The sequence below is a fragment of the Dendrobates tinctorius genome, unplaced genomic scaffold, assembly GCF_039654945.1.
Source record: "Dendrobates tinctorius isolate UK_male_01 unplaced genomic scaffold, ASM3965494v1 ptg000264l, whole genome shotgun sequence".
NCBI classification, from domain to species: domain Eukaryota; kingdom Metazoa; phylum Chordata; class Amphibia; order Anura; family Dendrobatidae; genus Dendrobates; species Dendrobates tinctorius.
Genome location: NW_027361931.1, coordinates 1,742,280 through 1,756,884, shown reverse-complemented (window position 1 = coordinate 1,756,884; position 14,605 = coordinate 1,742,280). Strand labels below are relative to the sequence as shown.

At 48.2% G+C, this 14,605-nt stretch overlaps 1 long non-coding RNA gene across 2 annotated transcripts in view; it reads right to left on the bottom strand.

Moving 5' to 3' along the window:
- The window catches only part of LOC141069455 (uncharacterized), a 307,336-nt gene that overhangs the window by 97,320 nt on the left and 195,411 nt on the right, over positions 1–14,605 (bottom strand). The gene's annotated exons all lie outside the window — the stretch shown is intronic.

Below are 14,605 nucleotides of genomic sequence, written 5' to 3'. Positions count from 1 at the left end.
GTTTCAGCTCCTTAACATGTGCCACCCTGTTTTCAAAGGGACCAAAAGTAATTGGACAGATTAAATAATTGTAAATAAAATGTTCATTTCTAGTACTTGGTTGAAAACCCTTTGTTGGCAATGACTGCCTGAAGTCTTACACTCGTGGACATCACCAGATGCTGTGTTTCCTCCTTTCTGATGCTCTGCCAGGCCTTCACTGCGGTGGTTTTCAGTTGCTGTTTGATTGTGGGCCTTTCTGTCTGAAGTTTAGTCTTTAACAAGTGAAATGCATGCTCAATTGGGTTGAGATCAGGTGACTGACTTGGCCATTCAAGAATATTCCACTTCTTTGCTTTAATAAACTCCTGGGTTGCTTTGGCGTTATGTTTTGGTTCATTGTCCATCTGTAGTATGAAACAACAACCAATCAGTTTGGCTGCATTTGGCTGGATCTGAGCACACAGTATGTGTTGTGAGCTCATTTTCGCGTTCACCTTTAATGTCCGATGAACTCCCTCTGCTGGTGAAAGGAGGTGGTGAAACTGATTTGGATGGGAGAAACCTTTCACCTGAACAGGTGGATTGCGATTGGACATCCGGAATCTCTGAGTGGATATAAGGCAGCCAACGCCCTGTAGGGTTGCTGGTGATTTCTCTGCTCTGAGCGCTGGCCTCCAGTTCAGTTCCTGTCTTCTAAAGCTAAGTTTTGCTCTGTTATTGTTCCATGAGATTTTGCCTGATTTGCTTAGTTTTGTGTTCTGCCAGCCCCGGCTGGGGCTCTGCTGAATTTCCATTTTTGTCCCTGATCGGTTAAATCTCTTTTGCTCTGTCTTCAGAATATATCGGAGTGCTGATATAGGGATTTTGAAGTCTAGTGACTTCAGGGCCGTTTTTCCTATCAGACATGTTGGGACATTTTTGGTAGGGTTTTTGCGGATTGCATCCAGCATCTTTTCTGTCCTTTCCTATCTAGTTAGTTGGGCCCCATCGTTTGCTCTGCCTGTCTTTCTGTCTGTGTTTGTGTTTTCATCTGTTTTCACCGACAATACATGTTGGGGGCTGTCTATTGCTTTGGGGTCTGCTCTGGGGCAGTTTAGATTTCCCCTTTCTTTCTTTAGGCTTATTTAGTTCTCCGGCTGTGAAGAGGCGTCTAGGACCACCGTAGGGACGCTCCACGGCTACTGTTAGTTGTTGTGAATAGGATCAGGGGCCTGCAATCTGCTAGGAGTTCAGAAGGCATAATAAGCTGTGTTTTTTCTGTGGAGATGCCTCTCATAATATTTCTGTCTGCCCTAAACGAGAGAAACGTTTTGCACACACATTTGCTGTGGGTGGTGTACAACCTAAGTTTCTTCTGGCAATTACTCTGATCTGCTCCCTGTCCACATTTTCCGCTAAGGCTTTTGTGGATTCAGGAGCGGCTCTGAACCTGATGGACTTGGATTTTGCTAAACGTTGTGGGTTTCCTATGACACCTCTGCGGACGCCTATCCCTTTGAGGGGTATTGATGCTACTCCTTTGGCGAAGAATAAACCTCAGTTTTGGACCCAGGTGGTAATGCGGGTCTCCCCAGACCATCAAGAAAATTGCAGATTTTTGGTGTTACATAATTTGCATGATACCATTGTTCTGGGGTTTCCCTGGTTGCAAATCCATAATCCAGTTTTGGATTGGAAATCTGTGTCTGTGGTGAGTTGGGGTTGTCAGTGTGCTCTTAGTGGCACTCCTGTTTTCTCCACCTCTCCCCAGGTGCGTGATGTTCCTGACTATTTGGCTGATTTTTATGATGTATTTAGTGAGAATAAGTCTGCGTCTTTGCCTCCTCATAGGAGTTATGACTGTGCAGTTGAGCTGAGCCCTGGGTGTAAATTTCCCAAGGGTCGACTTTTCAATTTATTTGTACCCGAGCATGAGGCTAGTGCGATCTTATATTAAGGAGTCATTGGAGAAGGGTCATATTAGACCATCCTCTTCACCCTTGGGTCCTGTTTTTTTTTTCATGGCCAAGAAAGATGGTTCATTAAGGCCTTGTATTGACTATCGTTCCCTCAACAAAATTACTGTTAAATATCAGTATCCGTTACCCCTGATTTCTGATCTATTCTCCAGAGTTAAAGGTGCTTGCTGGTTTACCAAGCTTTACCTCAGGGGGGCGTATAATCTTATTCGCATTAAGCATGGGGATGAATGGAAGACGGCGTTTAATACTCCGGAGGGACATTTTGAGTACTTGGTGATGCCTTTTGGTCTCGCTAATGCCCCTTCTGTCTTCCAGTGCTTCATGAATTATATTTTCTGGGACTTTGTGGATAAATTTTTGATCATCTATCTGGATGATATTTTTATCTTTTCCAGGGATTGTGACTCTCATGTGGAACATGTTCGGACTGTGTTCCGGATTTTGAGGGAGAATTCCCTGTATGTTAAGGGGTCGAAATGCCATTTTGGTGTACAGAGGATTTCATTTTTGGGATTTATTTTGTCTCCGTCAACTATTGAAATGGACCCGGCCAAGGTACAGGCCATTTATGATTGGGTTCAGCCCACTTCTTTGAAGGCTCTCCACAAGTTTTTGGGTTTTGCTAATTTGTATCGTAAATTTATAGCTAATTTTTCTGGTATTGCCAAACCATTGACTGATTTGACTAAGAAGGGTGCTGATGTGCTGAATTGGTCTCCAGAGGCTGTTTCTTCCTTTCAGGAGCTGAAGCGGAGGTTCACTTCTGCTCCGGTTTTGTGGCAACCTGATGTCTCACTCCCGTTTCAGGTAGAGGTGGACGCTTCTGAGATTGGTGCAGGAGCTGTTTTGTCCCAAAAAGATCTGGTAACATCTAAAATGAATCCCTGTGCTTTCTTTTCCCGAAAGTTCTCCCCATCTGAACGCAACTATGATGTGGGGAATCGGGAACTGTTAGCCATGAAATGGGCATTTGAGGAGTGGAGACATTGGTTGGAGAGAGCTAGACATCAAGTCGTGGTCCTCACTGACCACAAGAATTTGATTTACCTTGAGTCGGCCAAACGCTTGAATCCTAGACAGGCTAGGTGGGCCGTGTTTTTCACACGTTTTGATTTTGTGGTCTCTTTTCTTCCGGGCACTAAGAATGTCAAGGCAGACACCCTCTCTAGGAGTTACTTTGCGGATTCTCCTATTGTGACAGCCTGCTACCATCTTAGGTGAGGGGGTAGTTCTTTCTGCCATCTCTCCCGATTTGAGACGTGCTCTGGAAGAGTTTCAGGAGGACAAACCTGAGCGTTGTCCCATTGGAAAATTGTATGTTCCTGACCAGTGGAGGAAGAGAGTGATGTCTGAAGTTCATTGCTCCGCATTGGCTGGTCATCCAGGTATCTTTGGTACTAGAGATTTGGTGAGTCGGTCTTTTTGGTGGCCCGCCTTATCTCGTGATGTCAAGAATTTTGTGCAGTCCTGTGGGACTTGCTCCCGATCTAAACCTTGTTCTCGCTCTAGTGGGTTGTTGATGCCTTTGCCGGTGCCCAGGAGGCCATGGACCCATATTTCAATGGATTTTATTTCTGATTTGCCTGTCTCTCAGAGAATGACTTATCTGGGTGATTTGTAATAGATTCTCTAAGTTGCCATCTTCCTCAGAGTTGGTGCCCTTGTTTTTGCAACAGGTGGTTCGCTTGCATGGGATTCCTGAGAACATTGTATCTGACAGAGGAGTTCAGTTTGTCTCTAGATTTTGGAGGACTTTTTGTTCCAAGCTGGGAATTCAGTTGTCCTTCTCCTCTGCGTTTCACCCTCAGACCAATGGGCAGACGGAGAGAACAAACCAGACTGTGGAGTCTTATTTGAGGTGTTTTATCTCTGCTGATCAGGATGATTGGGTCTCATTTTTGCCCTTGGCCGAATTTGCTTTGAATAATAGAGATAGTTCTGCCACTTTGATGTCACCTTTTTTTTGTAACTTTGGGTTTCATCCTCGATTCTCTTCGGGGCAGGTGGAGTCTTCTGCCTGCCCAGGTGTTGACACTGTGGTGGAGAGAGTGCACCAGATTTGGGAGCGTGGTGGATAAGTTGTCTCTCTCCCAGGAAAAGGCCCAGCGGTTTTCCAACCGGCATAGGACCATTGGTCCCCGGTTTAAGGTGGGTGATATGGTTTTTTTGTCATCAAAGAATATCTATATGAGGGTGGCTTCTCCAAAGTTTAAACCTAGATTTATTGGACCTTACAAGACTTTGGAGATTCTTAATCCGGTCTCTTTTCGATTGGCTCTTCCTGTTACATTTAAGATCCATTAAGTGTTTCATAAGTCTCTGTTGAAGAGGTTTGTTGAGCCAGTAGTTCCTGTGGTGGCACCTCCTGACCCTGTATTGGTTGAAGGTAATGTGGAATATGAGGTTGAGAAGATACTGGATTCTCGTCTGGCTAGACGGAGACTCCAGTATTTGGTTAAGTGGAAGGGTTATGGCCAGGAGGATAATTCTTGGGTCTCTGCATCTGATATTCATGCTGAAAGATTGGTTTGTGCTTTTTATCGGGCCCATCCTGATCGGACTGTTGGTGTGGATGAGGATTCGGTGATCCCTCCTCAAGGGGGAGGTACTGTTGTGAGCTCATTTTCTCCTTCACCTTTGATGTCCGATAAACTCCCTCTGCTGGTGAAAGGAGGTGGTGAAACTGATTTGGATGGGAGAAACCTGTCACCTGAACAGGTGGATTGCGATTGGACATCTGGAATCTCTGAGTGGATATAAGGCAGCCAACGCCCTGTAGGGTTGCTGGTGATTTCTCTGCTCTGAGCGCTGGCCTCCAGTTCAGTTCCTGTCTTCTAAAGCTAAGTTTTGCTTTGTTATTGTTCCATGAGATTTTGTCTGATTTGCTTAGTTTTGTGTTTTGCCAGCCCCGGCTGGGGCTCTGCTGAATTTCCATTTTTGTCCCTGATCGGTTAAATCTCTTTTGCTCTGTCTTCAGAATATATCGGAGTGCTGATATAGGGATTTTGAAGTCTAGTGACTTCAGGGCCGTTTTTCCTGTCAGACATGTTGGGACATTTTTGGTAGGGTTTTTGCGGATTGCATCCAGCATCTTTTCTGTCCTTTCCTATCTAGTTAGTTGGGCCCCATCGTTTGCTCTGCCTGTCTTTCTGTCTGTGTTTGTGTTTTCATCTGTTTTCACTGACAATACATGTTGGGGGCTGTCTATTGCTTTGGGGTCTGCTCTGGGGCAGTTTAGATTTCCCCTTTCTTTCGACTTATTTAGTTCTCCGGCTGTGAAGAGGTGTCTAGGACCACCGTAGGAACGCTCCACGGCTACTGTTAGTTGTGAATAGGATCAGGGGCCTGCAATCCGCTAGCTACCAACCTCTCCGGTTTTCTGGACTTAGCTTGCATTTTTGTTTTTTCCTCCTCCGGTGACTCATTCATAACAGTATGGCTCTGAATACCTCAGAATTCATTCGGCTGCTTCTGTCCTGTGTCACATCATCAATAAACACTAGTGACCCAGTGCCACTGGCAGCCATGCATGCCCAAGCCATCACACTGCCTCTGTTGTGTTTTACAGATGATGTGGTATGCTTTGGATCATGAGCTGTACCACGCCTTCGCCATACTTTTCTCTTCATCATTCTGGTCGAGGTTGATCTTGGTTTCATCTGTCCAAAGAATGTTCTTCCAGAACTGTGCTGGCTTTTTTAGATGTTTTTTAGCAAAGTCCAGTCTAGCCTGTTAGGCGTCGGGTTCCTGCAGCGGTTCAGCAGGAATCCAGAGCCCACATTCTGCGGTCTCCCATTGTCTCTTGACTGCAGAGGAGATTGCTCAGCAATTCCCGCAGCCCAGACTCCCTGCTCAGACCTGCTCTGTGGGTCTGGCTATTGTTGCCACCTTTGGGTCAGCAATGGCAATGCATGCTGCTCAGCAGCAAATCGCTCCAGAGGCTAAGTCCCTCCGTCGCTCTACTGAGCATGCTCACGAGACAATCTCCCATTGGAGATCGGGAGTCATATGCCCGGGTACTTCTTGTGAGCTGATTGGTCCATCACAGGAATCTGGAAGGTCCCGGCTATAAAAGGTTTGCATGGCCTCTCAGCCATGCGCTAGTGTAGTCTCTAGTTGCTAACTGTGTGAATGGTGATGGATGTATGAATCTGCGAATGACTCATTAAGATCCCCTCCCTCTGATATTACGAATGTGTACAGGGACTTAAGCTTAGAGTCAGCACCAGCCAGTGGCAAGCTACAAGCCACAGCAGCATCACCAACAGTGCTAGCATCCGACAGTGCGCCTGCTACCGGGCATTGTCGATAGGTGGCAGTGTCTGTTGCCAAGCTGCAGTCTGCAGCTCCCCTTGGCGTCCGCAGTAGTGACGCCACACGCACGGTAGGTCTAGACGGATGCTGACCCTCTGCTTAGGGCCCAGCTCCTGTGACCATATACCGTGCGTGAACTTCTCTGAGACCTGTGGCGTTAACAGGCTCAGCCTTTTGTGTTTAACACATAGGCGCCTCTGTGAATTAACAGAGATCGCTCAGCGCACCCGGGTGACGTTCAACCCGCGTGCGTTATACAGCCATATTGTTTGTCAGCCATTATCTAGCAGCAGTGTTTACACCTTCTGCACGGTGGACCCCGGGCGGCGAATGCACTTTATGTTATTTTATATTTAGTGCTTTCCGCCGTCCCTAACATTACAGTAGCGCCCCTGGGTCTGGCTAGTAATGACGGACCAGCAGCAGCTTCTGCAGTACATTCGGCAGCTGGAGGGCAGGTTGGCTACTCTCGAAAGTGCCACCTCAGCTGCGAAGTTTACTGCAGCTGCTCCTAAGGCAGTCTCAGAGGCTGTCTCACGTGTGTCCACGTCCACGCCTGCACCGACAGTGTCCCACCTCCCGTTGCCCGATAAATTTTCTGGCAACAGCGCCTCCTGCAGGGGTTTTGTGAGCCATTGCTCTATCCAGCTTGAGTCACTGGCTTCATGATTCCCTACAGAGTGGGCCAAGGTGGGGTTTCTCGTTTCCCTTCTGTCGGGCAGGGCGTTGGAGTGGGCCACGCCACTGTGGGAGTGTGGTGACCCAGAGGTTCGGACCGCTGCTCAGTTCTTAACATCCCTAAAGCAGGTGTTTTTGGGGCCACGGGTCACTCACGACACCTCTCCCCAGTTACTAGCGCTAACACAGGGATCCCTCTCGGTCAGCCAGTACGCCGTCCGTTTCCGGACATTGGCTTCCGAGCTGGAATGGCTTGATAAGACCCTTATCCCTGTGTTCTGGAGAGGTTTGGCGGAGCATGTTAAAGATCCTCTATCTACCAGGGAGGTTCCCGTAAGTCTGGAGCAGCTGATAGCCATTTCCACCCGCATTGATCTCTGTTTTTCAGAGCGCGGGCTGGAGCGTGCTCAATCCAGATGGAAGATTTGCTTGGCTCCCAACCTCTTTGAACCTCTAGAACCACCCGAGCCGGAGAATTTACCTCCAGAGCCTATGGAGGTGTCCCGCACCGGTCTCAAAACGCGTCCGGCACAAAGCTCTACACGCTGTTACCAGTGTTGACAGTCTGGTCACCTGGCTAACGGGTGTTCGCAGCGGCCGAAAAAACAATTGCGTACACTGGTAATTGGTGGAGGTCTATTCGCTATGGAGACCTTCTCCCCCAAACTGGCGCTCCTAGGGACGTTAGATAGCGGCGATTCCTCCTGGGAGGTTAAGGTCACGGTCTATTCTGGGGCAGAAGGGAACTTTATGTCCTTGTCCTTCGCCCAACAGCAAGCTATCCTGTTGGTATCACTTCCTCACCCAGTGCCCATCAGGGTAGTCAATGGGTCGACCTGGTCAACCCAGGTTACCCACCAAACAGCACCTCTTAGGCTCTCAATTCCACCATCTCATCAGGAGACGCTGTCCCTGCTCATTATGCCAGAGGGCATCGATCAGGTGCTCCTCGGGGTTCCCTGGTCCATTGCCATTCCCCTCATATAGAGTGGTCCTTGGGGAAAATATTGGAATGGAGCAAAGACTGTGTGGGAAGGTGCATGGGGACAGCGTCCAAGTAGCCTCTGTGGAGGTGTCTGCGGATCTTTCCGCGTCCCCGACTGGGAATCTGAAGACCAGGGCTCCAGTCGTCCTCGAGTCAGTGCCGCCGGGCAAGACCTTTGTCCCGCCTCACCTGCGGTCCAAGGTTCTCGCATGGGCACACGCATCCAGGGTGGGTGGTCACTTTGGCTACAAGCAGACCACAAAACTCCTGGCAAGGTCTTATTGGTGGCCGCACAGGGCTCGGGACACTAAAAAATACATTCAGGCATGTGCCTCTTGTGCTTGGAGCAGCTCCTCTAAACAGAGGCCGGCTGGGTTACCGTATCCCTTGCCGGTGGCAGACCGGGCAATGGAGGTTCGCGACAGTTTGGGTCGCACCCCGCATGTCACTCAAGCCTCAAAAGAGAGAATGAAGACGCCCGCCAACACATATCGGTGCCCCACTCCAACTTCTGCCCCTGGCGACTTAGCCATCCCTGACGCCTTCCACGTGTCCCTTCTCAAACCTGTTCACATGTCCCGGTTTTCTAAGTCATCTGCCGGAACATCAGACTTGTCTTCGGACAAGCCTGAGGCCTATGCCTCTGTGGGACACAAGGTGGTACGTGGCAAAAAACTTTATTTGGTGGATTGGAAGGCTCAGGGGGGGCCCTAGGAGGGGGGGTAATGTTAGGCGTCAGGTTCCTGCAGCGGTTCAGCAGGAATCCAGAGCAACACATTCTGCGGTCTCCCATTATATCTCGACCACAGAGGAGATTGCTCAGCAATTCGGGCGTCCCAGACGCCCTGCCCAGACCTGCTCTGTGGGTCTGGCTATTGCTGACCCAAAGGTGGGTCAGCAATGGCAATGCAGGCTGCTCAGCAGCAAATCGCTCCAGAGGCTAAGTCCCTCCGTCGCTCTACTGAGCATGCTCACGAGATGATCTCCCATTGGAGATCGGAAGTCACATGCCCAGATCCTTCTCGTGAACTGATTGGTCCATCACAGGGATCTGGAAGCTTCCGGAAGGTCCCAGATATAAAAGGTTCGCATGGCCGCTCAGCCATGCGCTAGTGTAGTCTCTAGTTGCTGTGTAAATGGTGATGGATGTATGAACCTGCGAATGACTCATTAAGATCCCCTCCCTCTGATATTACGAATGTGTACAGGGACTTAAGCTTAGAGTCAGCGCCAGCCAGTGGCAAGCTACAAGCCACAGCAGCATCACCAACAGTGCTAGCGTCCGACAGTGCGCCTGCTACCGGGCATTGTCGATAGGCGGCAGTGTCTGTTGCCGAGCTGCAATCTGCAGCTCCCCTTGGCGTCCGCAGTAGCGATGCCCCACACACTTCTCTGAGACCTGTGGCGTTAACAGGCTCAGCCCTTTGTTTAACACATAGGCGCCTCTATGAATTAATTATACCGCCATATTGTTTGTCTGCCATTATCTAGCAGCAGTGTTTACACCTTCTGCACGGTGGACCCCGGGCGGCAAACGCACTTTATGTTATTTTATATTTAGTGCGTTCCGCCGTCCCTAACATAGCCTTTTTATTCTTGATGCTTATGAGTGGCTTGCACCGTGCAGTGAACCCTATTGTATTTACTTTCATGCAGTCTTCACTTTATGGTAGATTTGGATATTGATACGCCTACCTCCTGGAGAGTGGTTGGCTGTTGTGAAGGGGTTTTTCTTCACCATGGAGACTATTCTACGATCATCCACCACTGTTGTCTTCCGTGGGCGCCCAGGTCTTTTTGCATTGAAGAGTTCACCAGTGCTTTCTTTCTTTCTCAGGATGTACCAAACTGTAGATTTTGCCACTCCTAATGTAGCAATTTCTCGGATGTTTTTTTTTGTGTTTTTGCAGCTTAGGCTACTTTCACACATTAGTTTTTTGCCATCAGGCAGGATCCGGCTTTTTTTAGAAAAAACGGATCCGGCATAAATTTTGGAGAACTGTAGAAACGGATCCGTTTTTTTGCTGGATCCGTCTCTGTTCCTGGGGGCTGGCCAATTGGATCTGAGCATGCGCAGACTTAAAAAAACGGATCCGGTGGCTGGATCCGTCTTTTTCTGGATCCGGCGCATTCCGGCGCCCATAGACTTTCATTGTAGCAAAAAGCTGGAAGCGCCGGATCCGGCGCTTCCGGCTTTTTCGCCGGAGACAAAAAAGTTACAGTAGCCGTTTTTTCCAGACGCCGGAATGAGACAAGTTGCCGGATCCGGCAAAAAACAGATGAAACGCAATGCCATCCGGCACGATCCGGCGCTAATGCAAGTCAATGGGGAAAAACCGGATCCGGCATTGCATTTTGCCGGATCCGGTTTTACAAAAAAAAGCCGGATCGCGCCTGAAGGCAAAAAACTGATGTGTGAAAGAGGCCTTAAGGATGGCTTGTTTCACCTGCATGGAGAGCTCCTTTGACCGCATTTTTCCTTCACAGCAAAACCTTCCAAATGCAAGCACCACACCTCAAATCAACTCCAGGCCTTTTATCTGCTTAATTGAGAATGACATAACGAAGGGATTGCCCACACCTGTCTATGAAATAGCCTTGGAGTCAATTGTCCAATTACTTTTGGTCCCTTTAAAAAAATTATTAGATACCCAATTTTCCAAATATCCCAACCTGGAGGTTCCAGACGAGAGATATTAATGCTATATTTCCTCTCATTATTTTAGCTTTCCATAGATAGGGAACATGACATATACAGCTCTGGCAAAAATTAAGAGACCATTACACAGTTTTATAAAAATCAGCTTCTCTACATGTCTGACAGCCATTCCATTCCAGGGTCAGTTGAATTCCAACCATCTCATTCTACTTAATGTGCTTCTGAGTAGGTGATCACCTGAATCAAATCTTATTTAACGATGTAAAGTATAAAAAACCCTGCTGTGGTGTTCACAATCCTCTTGTAATAGGACAAGCTAGATGGCAAAACAAGTGCTAGTAATATCCAAAAAGTAATAGGAATGAAAAAATAACTTTTAACCATGCCAAAGGAGTTGAAAAGAAAAGTATTGAGTGAAGAAAAGAAGGGCTCAATTCCGGCTTTACTAGCAGAGGGATACACTGAGCATCATGTTGCCTCCATCCTTAAAATTTCTAAGACGGCAGTCCATTGCAACAAGGTCAAGCAGTAGACATTGGGGACAACAAAGCTACAGACCAGCAGAGGGCGAAAATGACTCTCCAATGACCGGGATGACCGTCATCTTATTCAAATATCACTCAGCAACCACAGGATGACATCAAGTGACCTACAAAAGGAATGGTAAATGACATCTGGGGTGAAAGTGCACGGCAAGAACAGTTTTTAACTGGCTCTTAGAGGCAGGGCTCAAGTCATGTAAAGGTAGAAAAAAGCCTTTCATTAATGAGAAGCAAATGTGAGCCAGGTTGAAGTTTGACAAAAACCATAAGGATTGGACCATGGAGGACTGGAGTAAGGTAATCTCTGATGAGTATAATTTTCAGCTCTGCTCAACACTTTGTTTATCTAATGGTTAGACGGAGACCTGGAGTGGCGTGCAAACCATAGTGTTTTGCACCCACTGAGAAATTTGATGGAGGATCGGTGATGATCTGGGGATGCTTCAGCAAGGCTGGAATTGGGCAGGTTAAACTTTGCAAAGGATGTATGAATCAAGCTGCATACAAGGTTATCCTTGAAAAACAGTTGATTCCTTCTGCTCAGGCGATGTTCCCCAACTCTGAGGACTGGTTTTTCCAGCAGGACAATGCACCATGCCACACAGCTAGGTCAATCAATGTGTGGATGAAGGACCATCACATCAAATCCCTGTCATGACCAGCCCAATCTCCAGACCTGAACCCCATTGAAAACTTCTGGAATGTAGTCAAGAGGAAGATGGATAGTCACAAGCCATCAAACAAAGAACTGCTTAAATGTTTGTACCAGGAGTGGCATAAGGTCACCCAAAAGCCGTGTGAAGACTGGTGGAAAGCATGCCAAGACGTATGAAAGCTGTGATTAAAAATCATGGTAATCCACCAAATATTGATTTCTGAACTCTTCCTGAGTTAAAACATTAGCATTGTTGTTTCTAAATGATTATGAACTTTTTTCTTAGCATTATTTTAGGTCTGCAAGCACTGAATTTTTTTGTTATTTTAACCATTTCCCATTTTCTGAGAAAAAAAAATACAAAATTTATTGCTTGGAAATTCGGAGACATGATGTCAGTAGTTTACAGAATAAACGAGCAATATTTACATTTTACTCAAAAATATAAAGAGAAAAATCAGACAAACTGAAAATTTTGCAGTAGTCTCCTAATTTTTGCCAGAGCTGTATATCGTTGTCTATCTGTCCGATATTAATTTAGAGCCGATGCAGCGACTGCCCAGTGATGTAAGTAAATGTTTTATGTTCGCTGCTTTGTTGTGATGATGAAAATATGTCTCCCATAACTAGATAACCTACACTGCCCACAAAAAAAACTATTCATAACTGGACTTTGGTGCCATAATGTCTGATGTTCTTGGCCAAATGTGGCTTTGAAGAGATGAAGCTTGTTTCCCCAGGCAAGAAAAGTGACACAACGCAGACTTTTGTATACACTGAGTCTAGACTTCTGTTAGGCGTCGGGTTCCGGGCGCTGCACAGCGGGAATCCCGAGCCTTGCCGTCGACGGTCTCCCATTCTTCGGCCGCAGTGGATCCTGCTCAGCAAACTCGTCGATCCCGGCGTTCTGCTCACACCAGCAGTGTGGGTTCGGTTGCAGCTGCCATCTCTGGTCCAGTTATGACAATGCAGTCTGGCCAGCAGCAAAAGACTCCAGAGTCTAAGTCCTTCCGTCGCTCCACTGAGCGTGCTCATGGGACGATCTCCCATTGGGGATCGGGAGTCACATGCTCAGGTCCTTCTCCAGTTCTGATTTGGCCATCAGGGGGATCAGGAAGGTCCCGGAAGGACACGGCTATAAAAGGTTCGCATGGCCGCCCTGCCATGCACTATGATAGACTCTGAGGCTACAGTGCTTAGTGTATGTGTGATGATGGAGGAATGAGCCTGGTGACTGACGCATTATAATTCCCCCCTCCTTGGATATTACGAATGAGTTAGGGTTAGGAATCAGAGTCAGCACCGTAGCTCTGACACTGCTTAGCGCTGCAGTGTGTCTCCTCATCTTCCACTAGTGCCCTGGGCGTCAGCCACTACAGGCCTCCTGGACTACTGCTACCACAGCATCCCCCAGAGCAGCGTCGTGCACCGTATGTGCGCTTTCCAGCACCGTTGACAGGCTGGTTAGTGGCGTCCATCATGGCCGCTTCAAGCGGTGGTTCACATTACCGTGACCTGTGACGTTAACAGGTTGCGGCTGTTCGCCGGCTGGCGTGAACTACGTGAAGTAACGGAGTTCATTCCTGCTAGCTACGGGTTAGTGGTTACCCACCGGTGTCCGGCTTTCCCCTACACGCCTTCTCCTCATTGTTCAGCTGCAGTTGGTCACCTCTGCACGGTGGACCCCAGGCTCCGAACGCACCTCATATATTATTCCATCTTTATTATTTGGTGCGTTCCGCCAGCCCGTAGCATTATCATAACGCCAGGGCCAGGCTAACAATGACGGACAAGCAGCGCCTGCATCGATTTGTCCAGCAGCTGGAGGGCAGGTTGTCTGCTCTCGAGCGCTCAGCTTCAGCTGCGGACGTCACTCCCGTGCCACCATGTCCATTCCTGTCCCAACATTGTCCCGCCTCCCGTTGCCCGACAAGTTCTTGGGCGACAGCACCGCCTGTAGGGGTTTTGTGAGCCAGTGCTCTATCCAGCTTGAGTTATTGGCCACGCGATTCCCCTCAGAGCGGGCTAAGATGGGGTTCATCATCTCCCTTCTGTCAGGCAGGGCTCTGGAATGGGTCACCCCACTGTGGAAGCGGGGTTGTCATGATCCAGTGTTGGATCTGGCAGTATTAAAAGCACAAAGTGAACTTTTTTTACTTTGGTTAAGTTCAAAGGTGTTTTGACTGTCCCCGGTGGTGGTGAGTGGTATCGCACCTTAGCTTTAGGTTAATGTGCACTTAATTATAATTCAGGTGTTGGACTCTATAAATGGGTCTCAGGGTGTTCACTCACTGCTGGTGATACTGATTCATTTATTCTGAGTTTGTGAGAGCCTGGTGGAAGGATGGATCTGGATAGGAGTCCTGCGCAGTCAGCCAGAGAGAACGAGTGCCAGCTAGTGGTGTCTGCAGGAAGGACTGGCATGGCCTGGTGGAGTCGCAGTTTATGGTGTCGGCTGGAAGTGCGTGCATGGCTTGGAGGAGTGGCAACTAGGAAGAGAGTTGCACTCAGCATGCGCGACATGGTTGCTCAGAACTGGACTCGAGCATGCTTGGATTCTTGGCAGAGGCTGGACTCATCTTGGGACTCTGTGTACTGGACTGCTGCAAGTGGTGATGGACTCTGCTCCCAGGCTGCACGATGGTGATGGATCCAGTTATGGTGATGGATCAGGGTGGAGGAGAAGATGCACACAGGTGGTGGGCTCTGTTGCTAGGAGCGTACGCAACAGAGCAAAGCTAAGTGGTGTTTCCCCTGTATTGTCTCTTTCCTCATGTGTGTTGTTAGTGCAGTGGTGGGATTAGTCTCCGCGCCGACCTATTCCCTAGT